This window comes from Euprymna scolopes, chromosome 14 (assembly GCF_053919585.1).
Source record: "Euprymna scolopes isolate OS-2025 chromosome 14, ASM5391958v1, whole genome shotgun sequence".
NCBI lineage: Eukaryota > Metazoa > Mollusca > Cephalopoda > Sepiida > Sepiolidae > Euprymna > Euprymna scolopes.
The window spans coordinates 118,790,525-118,800,523 of record NC_136495.1 but is presented as its reverse complement, the minus strand read 5'-3'; positions in this window follow the sequence as shown (position 1 = coordinate 118,800,523).

Below are 9,999 nucleotides of genomic sequence, written 5' to 3'. Positions count from 1 at the left end.
TAATAAACTTGGATCATTTTAAACTTATTCGGGTCTGTATTTCTTTTGCTCATTTCCTCTAGTTACTCTTTTTTTGAGAAATTTGCCATAAATATTTTTTCCCCTTTTTTTCACCATGAAAAACGGATTTTAGTGACGACCCCAAAATTTCATCAGTATACATACATACATATATGCATATATATATATATATATATATATATATATATATATATATAATTATATTCATTTATACAAACATAACTGGCTACATTTTGCATACATATTGCAGCTATGATTTTATTCCAAGTCCAGCATCCTCAGGCCATATTAAATATACTGGGGTGTGTGGGGGTGGGTGGGGGTGTGTGGGTAACTATTAGGTTGGTGCAAAAATAATGTCGTTTTTGACGGTCAACTTTATGTTAAAAAACGACATTATTTTTGCACCAACCCAATAATCATATACCCACCCCACGCCACACCCCAAAATAAATAAAGTTTTGGAAAATCAAAAACAGGAAGAAAAAAAGCAATACCTAAAATTCTTCCAAACTGTCTGTTTTGGTAACCTTCAAAAATTAGATGGAATTACATCTCTTGCCTCCACCCCTTCTTTGTAGCTAAATTTACCAAGATGTTTGTGTCGCAAAGGATTTGACTAAAATTTGCTTTTCCGCTGTAAAAAAAAACAAAAAAAACACTACTTGATCAAATTAAGCAAATTTTCTTTTATAAAAACTTCATTCCATAAAAAGCACGTACATAATAGAGATCTTTCTTTATCTTTGATTTTTAATATCTTTGCTAAACTCCATAAGCACTCAATAAACAAGTAAATTCATTGAAACCTCAATAACATTTCCAGATTTATAAAAAATCAAGATACATATGTCTTATTGTTGGATGAAGGCAGAGTAACAATGATAAACATAAGCATTTTCGATACTTAGTTTAATCAAGGCATTAAAAAAAAATGAACATATTGAAAACAAATTATATTGTACTTACCTGTTATGGAATGAAGTTTTCATTAAATAGATTTCACATAATTTGATTAAGTAGCTTTTTTTTACAGAGGAAAATCAAATTTTAATGAGATTGATCGTATCCCGCCAAACTTGCTTATTTCGCGGACGATGAGGGGGGCGCCAAGGGAAATAACTCCATCACTAGGTGTATCAGTATTTTTGTAGGAAGTTTTGACACCCCTAACACGAAACTGTGAATAAAATATAAAAATCTCTTAATTTCTCTGTTAAAAGTGGGTTATTTATTTTCTTTATGGATTATACTTCCAAAATAAACCGTTAAAGTTGTTTTAAAAGTAATAGAAATATTTTTTTTTTTTTAAAACAGTAATGAATTTTCTGAACTCAATATTTTTCAATTTTTAACTTTAAAAATCTATCAAAATTGTTCTATTGATTCTATTTTTACGATATTTTCAGGGTCAGTGTGAAATTTTATGCTCTTTCCAATAAACCGAATATAATATTTTAGACAAACGTTTTTTTAAATTCACGCCCCCACCCCCATTTTCAAGTTTCTATTAAAAAGTAAATAATTAATTTACTCACAAATTGAAGAGAAAAGGTCAATAAATAATATATTCAGATTTAAAACAAAAAAAACGTAGTGTTTTTTAGAATTTTACCTGTAAAGTTTGAAGTTTAAAACCTTTTTTTTTAAACCACGTTATTTGTTTGTTTGTTTTTTTTTTTAATGGAATCTTGGTCCTTGCTCCTTTAATTGAAAAATAAATTAGGGCTTGAATTACATTTTTCGAGGAGTTATAAGCTTGGAAAGACAGGGGGTCGAATAATTCACGCCTCCCATTTTGAAATGTCTATTAAAAAGTAAATAATTAATTTATGTACCAAAGTCTTATATATCACAAATTGAAGAGAAAAGGTCAATAAATAATATATTCAAATTTAAAACAAAAAAAAAGGAACTGTTTTTTAGAAATTTATCTGTAAAGTCCGAAGTTTAAAACCTTTTTTAAAAAAAAAACATTGTTTTTTTTTTTTGTTTTTTTTAATGAAACCTTGGTCCTTGCTCCTTTAATTGAAAAAAAAAATATTAGGGCTTGAATTACATTTTTCGAGGAGTTATAAGCTTGGAAAGATGAGGTGGAATCATTCACTATTTTCACGAAATTTCTGACACACCTACTCCATCACTGCTTAAAGTTTATCAAAATTTAACGAGATTATTTTGAAACATGGGCAGAAAAAATATCAAGATAAATATTTTAGTTTTTTTTTTCATTTATTTTATAGAATTTCTCTGTCCTTTGTTAACCCCTTTTTCATTTTGTCCTTTATTAATCACTTTTTCGTTTAAAGGCACCCACTCCTAGTTCGCAAAATAGGCAAGAATTGATTTTCCTCTGTAAAAAAACAAAATACTTGATCAAATTAAGTGATTTTTTTTTTTTTGGAGAACTTAGCTCCATAACAATATACAATGCGATTTAATTACGTACAATATAATTTTAAAAAATATATTTTCAGTTTTTAATATCTAAACAAGTACGGTATTTTCATTTATCGCTATTGTAATTTTAAATAATATGATTTCATTTTGTGTGTGCGTCTCTCTCCCTTTTCCTTGATATCTTGCTGTTATAAATAACCTTTCAAATATACGTGAAAATAATTCTTTCAAGCTTACTCTTTATAATTCAACTCCAGTCCGACAGGTTTCCTTGTCGTTCTCAGTATAAGGGTCTGCTACGAAAATTGCACCCAACAACGTCTCTCCCGTGCCATAACTAAGTTAATGAATGGGAGATAACTCTGATTGAAACAGAAAATGAATTAGCTCCTTTTAATTGTGTTTTGTCGTTTTCAAACGTATACTTATTACAATGCCCTGGAGATAAAATCAATTTAGCAATCTTGTTTTATCAGCTATTAGTTATTGTACTAGATTGACAATTTCACACTCTTATTTATTCAACTTGCAACTCCTTGCTTATTTCTGAGCATATTTAAATATATATATATATATATATATATTGGATGTCTTCAAGTCTAATGTTAACAAATTCCTAATGAACCGCCCCCCTAATTAAACACTTCATAAAATCTCCTCACTAACGTGATGTACTTGCAATAACCCTTATCCCTGAGTGGCTTCCGGGCCTTGATAAGTGGTGATCACTGTGTAAAAAAAAAAAAAAAATATATATATATATATATATAAATCTCCGAAACAGCTACATGGTAAAAAGCTGATGATCCCCGTTTTCTATTTACAAAATTTTAGATAAGATTTTCTCTTTTCATCCTTATGTAGTCAAATTCTGTTTTAAAATTGAAGACTTTTGCGAAATCGGCTTATGCAAGTGCTAAGTCTATTTCTATTTAACAATTTTAGTTAATGTGTTTTTTTTTTTTTTTCTTCATTCTTATATAAATCAATTCTCTTTTGTCATTATAAACTTTTAGAAGTCGGATCATATACGTGCTAAGTCTCTGCAATAGTTAAAAAAAAAATTTTTTTTTTCTTCCGGGAATTTAAACTGCATTCTTTATTTTTATTTTTGCATTTTTTTTTTTATTCAAAGCTTCTTTAGACTATATATATACTAGCAGGCCACCCAATGTTGCCCGGTTGTAAAATATGCTTAAATATGACAAATATGCCACTAATTTTTAACACCCATAACAGAAAATACAAGTAAAAACTAATGAATGAAATTAATTCATCGTAATTTTTTCTCTATAGTGAAAAGGAAGGATCAGAGTTTAAACTGGATATAAACATTCTTTATTTTACACTGAATAAAAATGGACGAAATTTGATTTGAACTTCACAAAATAACCAAAACATAAAAAAATGAGAATATATAACATGGCGTCGTAGATATACAAAAAAACAGGTCTTGTAAAACATCTGCTATCATCTTCTGTATATATAAAGGGTAAAATGTGTGTGTGTGTGTTTGTATGTCTAGCAAAAAGTTTCGACAGAGGCGACGCATCCTCACGAGATCAGTATCGTTTTAAAGCTCAATCTTTCAGATGACATCGAAAAATTGACCAAAAACATTCATTCCTTCAACCCAAATTGGGCAATTTTCTACAAGGAGGGGTCGTTTTTTTTGCAAGTAATCGTATTGGTTGGATTCACGCTACTACCACTTCTTTTTAACACCTCTCTCCACATGGACTTCCTACTGTTATTTTAAACACCCTCCACACACACACACACACACCTCTCCACACCTGGGCAATGCTGGGTACGCCTGCTAGTTAAAAATATAGAAAAAAAAAATTAGTACAAATATACATTATATCTTTTTAAAGTTTTTGCTCAATCATTCTTCTATGAGAACCCATGCTCGATTCCTCAGCATTCACTAATGTGAGAGATGACCGTATGGCCAGAACGAGAATAAAAGAGAAGACCACAGAAACAGGTTGGGGTTGAAGATTGTTGTGGAGCAAGGGGAGTACGTGGTTTCATAGTTGTACTCTTCTTCTTTAACCAGTTGAAGCGGCAACATGACCAAATAAACTTAACAGAAGTTCCGTCAAGCAAGCATAAGCAAAATATTTATTTTTATTTTTTACTTTTGAGTCACAACTTATTAAAATCTGAATTTCTGGGAGCGATGAAGGCCGATTTGGCATCATCTCGGCTTTTGAAGCATTTTTAGTGCAGGAAGTTGTTAAGATGTTTGAAAAAGTGATAATCAGTGGGTGAGAGGTCCGGTGAATATGGCGGATGAGGCAGAATCTCGTAGCCCAATTCGTTCACAGTTGAGCAACATGTGGGCGAGCGTTGTCATGGAGGAAAATTGGTTCCTTCATATTGACCAATCTTGAGCACATACGTTGGAGCTTCTGGTGCATTTCATTAATTTGTCAGAACCAGATTCAAGAAGCTGTGATAGACGAGACCGGCCGCAGACCACCAAACAGTCACCATAAACTATTTTTATGCAATTTCGCCTTCGGGAAGTGTTGTGGAGCTTCTCCAGCATTCAACCACTTAGCTGAATGGAGCCGATTGTCATAGAGGATCCACTTCTCATCACACGTTACACTCCACTTGAGAAATGGGTCGTTTTTGTTGCGCAGAAGAAGCGTAGAAATCATCGTAAAACGACGATTTTTTTTTATTATCGTTCAATTCATGCGGCACCCATTTATCCAACTTTTTTGACTTCCCTATTTGCTTTAAATGGCGAATGACTGTTGATTGGTCAGCCTCAAGTTCAACAGCAACTTCTTGTTTGGTTTTGCGAAGATCGGCTTCGATTAAGGCTTTCAAATGTTCGTTATCAACCGCAGTCGGCTGGTCATGACCATCTTCATCCTCAAGGCTCTCATCACCATTGCGAAATTTCTTGAACCCTCATTGTGCGACACATTAGTTAGTGGTTACTGGGCCAAACACATCATTGACATCACGAGCTGTTTCATCAGCTTTTCGGCCTAGTTTGAACTGGAACAAGAAAATTGTGCAGAGATTTAGAATGGTAACAACAGGATTCGATAAAGCAAAAAACATGCTTCAAAATGGTATATAACATGGCAATATATATCAATGAATTAATTCAGAAATCATATATAAAAGTATTAAGAACAGTTGGAAATGACTTATTACCATACATTATGACCATGTAATCCCTACAGCCACCTACCTTGAAAATGCTGCTGTCAAACCTGACATAATTATATGGAATAAGTCAGAGAGAGTTGAAACTTTGTTTGAAGTGAGTGTCCCTAATGATGGAGGTCTGAACAAAGCTGAAAGGGAGAAACAGACCAAATATCAAGGTTTCATGAATGATTTGAAAAGAAACTGGAATCTTAGGGAGATATCAATCATACCAGTTATTATAGGTGCCACAGGGCTTATAAAGAAGAGCCTCGTCCTACCTAACTAATATTCCTGGTGAACCAAGTGCAAAAGAGATCCAGACAATTGCACTTAAGGGAACAATGAGGATACTAAAAAGAGCTCTTGGTTGGTTTCAATAAAAAGCAGGGCAATGTTGGCAGCTGGTTTCAGCTTCAACATTATCTCTCGTTATGGCAATGTCAAATAGCCATCACGTTACCTAGACTTAACTAGCCCTGACTTTTTCTTGTGGGGATATCTTAAAGAAAGAGTCTATGTTAGCAAACCCCAAACCCTGCAAGAATTGAAGGAAAACATCAGGAACGAAATAAGAGAGTTAAATCACAAACTAGAGGTTCTGTAATCTGTCATGAATAATGTTTTGGAAAGAGCACATATATGCAAAGCTGAAAATAGGCAACATTTAAAAAACCTTATTTTTCATAAATACAGATCGTTTGAATTTTTATTTTTTATTATTAAATTTCCCAATGTCTTAGTGAGATTGTGTTAAAATTACAGAAAGATATCAAAAATAACGAATCTATTAAAGTTCAAAACCCTTCAGTGACTTTTTGGACACCTATATTTTGTTTTATCTATTAATCGTACATTTTTCTTGTGTATAAATTTTTCTATTACTAGCAGGCCACCAGGCATTACTCAGTCGTAAAATATGCTTAAATATATTTTAATTTATGCAAATTTTATATTCATTATTATAGAGCCAATTCTCTATTATTATAGTGTACCCAATATATAGTTATGATTTCCAAAGTTATTTTAAATAAAAATATGACTTGAGTGGCATCAACTGGAATTGAAACCAAAACATGTAGCTCTCTAACGGTATTCACTACCATCTCAGCTAACGACATACGCATATCAAAACTTGATAAATTAACACAGTTAAACATGTAAATGTATATTTGGGCATGTGTAGAGTGTACACATTATGATGGACCACACTTGCCAAGATGCCTATATATTCCTAAGATGAGGATTGATAATTATTTTTTTGTATTATTTTGGATTTTTCGGATTACTGTTCTCATCTTGGTTGCTTTTCTCAAAACGTTTTGTCTGATGTAATCTCCGACTGTCTTCAGGTGCATCCACATTGGATGTTACTGGTGAATGATGCAAAATGTTTTTTGTTTCTTTGCTTCCTCAACGAACATAGCTGTTAGAAATTAAGAACACAAATAGTGCCAAGTCTATTTCTTTTTAACAATTCCTGGTCGGTTTCGTTTTTCTGGCATAATGCCTACACATTCCGTAGATGAGGACTGATAATTATATTTAATATTATTTTAATTATTTGGACCACTGTTCGCGGAGGTTACATCGATCGAAACATTGTGAGAAAAACAACCAATATGAGAACAATGGTCCAAACAATACAAATAATATATAAAAAAAATACACCTGCCAAGTTCCAAATTTTAAATTTAGAGCCCCTTGCAGCTATTTTTCCGGCTAAAAATCAAATCGATTTTGTTCCAGAGGTGAAAACACTTAATATATCAAGTTTCAAGTCTGTAGATCAAAAATTGACAGAATTAGAGAATTGGTAGAGACAACTTTTATATGTAGAGATAAATACAGACTAACTAAAGTTTGTTTCTTAATTTCGTCTGTGAAGAGTTTCTTGTAGATCTTATTTGACTGTACATTTATTTCTGCTACAGAGGTTAATTTAAAATTGATTTTGATAGTATTAATATCTAATATCGCAATTCGTTAGTCCAGCTTATTTTTTCGTTGAGCCAATTCCTTGCGTTTTTTTTTCTGTGGAATTCCATAACGTATGCGTGAGTTTGAGTCTTCTGATACAAAGAATCTTTTGCATATAATTTTTCTTAACCAATACATTTTGGTAAAATTTCCATTCTTTACACATCTATCGCATGTCTTATAATTCATAATGTGAGATAATTTTTCTTTTTGTGACTTCCACCATAATACTTACCTGAATGTAAATCGTTTTGCTAGGATTTTTATTTTTTTTTTATTTATTTTTTTTATTCTATTTTTATTTTTTTTTTGTGTATCTGTATGTGTCACCGGTTATCAAGTCTCAGAGACCACTCTAGGATAAAGGGTTAATGAATGTTAGGTAGACGGTGAGATAGCACCATGATGATCACTAACGGCAGAACTATATAAGAGGACGGCTCAACAGCAACTTATTTACATTAGGAGTTTTAGGGATATCATTTGAGCACAGCCTCCCATTTGAAAATTCAAATATGTAAGATTTGCAATGAATTTCATCCATAGTCATTAGACACCAATTAAGCAAGATTACCTGAATTTCAATTTCATCCTAAAGCACTTTTAAGGTTAAATTTTGATCCAAATTGAAATAAGGATTCTGGGTTATATATGGATTTTAATCTTTAGATGGGGACAAAAGTGGAGTTAAAATTGTTCTGCTTTCGGAACAATTTCACTCATCGTGGGGCGGATGAATGGAAGTTGGACTAACATTGAAAGCACTAGTTCACCTCCTTTACAATTGGGTAGACTTCGCAGTGAACTAACTTTTAATGTTGTTTTATTTGTGTACAAATGCAATGGGAGGAGGAGTATTTTGTTCTCTCCCACTGCAAGAACTGTGACACCAGGGTCAGAAAGTGGGTTTGCGAAGAGGGGCACTCTGACTTGCAGTCCTGTTGATATTCCCCAATAGGAGCGCCTAAGGCGATTAGCAATAAACTCCTTCTCAGAGAGAAGGTAAAGCCTGAGAAGGTCGACCTCCTAGAACTGCACAAAACAAGCATTACACAGCAATCAACATGGACCAGATCATTACAGAAATGCTCTAATCTCCATTTATTTTTGGGGGCCCCGAGGATAAACGCGATAGATTCATGCACTATCAGCAATGAAGGAACTTCTCCAATATTTTGGAGCCCATTTCAGGCCGAATACGATTCTCCTCATTAGGCAATAGTCTTCAAATTGTAGCTGACTAATGGGTACTGCCAGCAAATTTTAAAACAGAAAATTTTATTCAATCTTTCATTGCACACAATTACATCGTATCGAATACCACACACTATATATCAGTTTGATTCTCTGCAGAAACCATATACATTTCAGTGGGGAATAAACTATAGAAATTTAGTGCAAAATAATTATTCGCCCTATGATTGAATATAGGAACGAACGGTTTACCAAGATTCACACAAGTAACTAGTATTTTTATTTTTAAGGCAATTGTGTGAAAATCCTGAAAAACTTGGCGTAAAAACGTGTTATCAACTCCGCAGAACATCTATAAATATAAAAGCGAAAATGTGTGGATGTATGTTCGCTTTTTGTATATGTCCAAGAAAGGCTTTTTTCCGAGAAGCGATCGGTCAACTCACTTCTTCTTAAAACTTTTTATATCATGCCTAAATGATAATATCTACGAATTAACAACCGGGGCTGCCTGTCTATTTAATTTGCCTGACTTTCAAAAGATAAATATTCAAGATTTTTCGATCGCCGCATGTGCATTAAGCTTTTTCGTATAAAAAAAGAAGCGAACAGACTCGTGGTAAATAAAACACTGTCCCGCACTCAAAGTTGACGTCATTAAATCGTCAAAAACGGGCACCTGTCGTTAAACGTCGCACATTTTTTTTTCACACTTATTTTCCAACTGCGCGTCAAGGCTTCAATTTTTTTTAAAACAAACACCCGGTCAACGATTTTTGTTTTCATTTACCAAAAAACACACACACCTACAAACACCCGGGCAACGCCGGGTACCCCCTACTAGTCTATAATATAAATCTCACCTGTTTATTTAACTGTATGTATGTTTGTATGTCTGCCTAAAACTTTTGACAGAGGGGATGGATTTTCACAAGATCGATATCATTTTGAAGCTCGACCCTTCGGACAACAAATATTGAAAAATTGGCCAAAAACATTAATTCCTTCACTCTCAACTGGGCAGTTTTCTACAAGGAGGGGTCGATTTTTTGCAATCCATTGTAGTGATTGGATTGACTTTGCCTAATTTTAATGTTCCGAACTTCCGGTCGCATCATGGAGTAGCGGTAAGACGTAAGATTTTCTTTTCCATCTTTGCATCACGGGTTCGAGCCTGCCTGCCAACTACCACTTTTTGTTTTGCTCAACACACCTCCAAACAGCCAG